General features: G+C 41.2%; 1 non-coding gene across 1 annotated transcript; it reads right to left on the reverse strand.

Moving 5' to 3' along the window:
• Positions 1-381: 381 nt before the first annotated feature.
• Positions 382-572, reverse strand: LOC121825976 (U2 spliceosomal RNA). Its single transcript, XR_013048344.1, has one exon. It is a non-coding gene; the product is annotated as a U2 spliceosomal RNA (small nuclear RNA).
• Between the last annotated feature and the right edge of the window lie 321 nt (positions 573-893).

An 893-nucleotide genomic window follows, 5' to 3' on the forward strand; every position in this document is an offset into this window, starting at 1 on the left:
TTGGAGATACATGTCTCCTGTTCAGGCAAATAGAGAGAATTAAGATTAAGCCTTAGTCTTGTTCTCCAGTCGCAGGCCCTCCGTGATACCAGTACTGGGTAAATCCTCATCACTCCTATGGTCTGAGCCACTAGAACTGAGGAAGGCAAGCTTAGAGGATATTTTAGTAACATGGGACTCTACTTGGTTTGGGTTCTGCACACGCTCCTTCTAATAATGATCTTGGTAGCCTAGCTCCCTCACTTGCACAAACTATGCACACACATCCCACACAATGCACGTAGTAACCTGTTGGTAACCCAGGACCCCCACTGCATCTAGCTGCACACCCCCCACACTCCAAACAATTTCTCCTTTCCTTTTTTTTTTAAAGAAAAAAAACTTATATTCACCATTTCTGGAGGTACTGCAATACTAGGTCGAAGTGTGGAGTAGATGGAGCAAGCTCCTATTCCAACTCCTACTTCCAAAGATCCATTTAATATATTGTCCTCGGATAGAGGACGTATCAGATATTAAACTGATAAGAACAGATACTACACTTGATCCTAGCCAAAGGGCCAAGAAGCAATTATTTCTCCTTTCCTAGTGACCATCAAATTTGGACAATTTCTATTCCAACACATTCCCATTTATGTCAAGGTACAATGTATATGTGTCCATGATACAGCCTTAGGTGGCTTGGGGTACATGCACAATAAGACCAAATTGTATTCTCAAGTGAACTTTAGGAGAGAATCTTTTATTTACCTTTCCATGCCTATGTATAACTGAACAGGCACAGGATTGAAATCAGATGTATTATGGAACAGGGCATAGGAAGTGAGCAAAGATGACCATAATCTAAGCCTATCAATCAAAACAGAATACCAGCCAAACTATATCCATCGCAA

The sequence above is a fragment of the Peromyscus maniculatus genome, chromosome X, assembly GCF_049852395.1.
Source record: "Peromyscus maniculatus bairdii isolate BWxNUB_F1_BW_parent chromosome X, HU_Pman_BW_mat_3.1, whole genome shotgun sequence".
NCBI classification, from domain to species: Eukaryota; Metazoa; Chordata; class Mammalia; order Rodentia; family Cricetidae; genus Peromyscus; species Peromyscus maniculatus.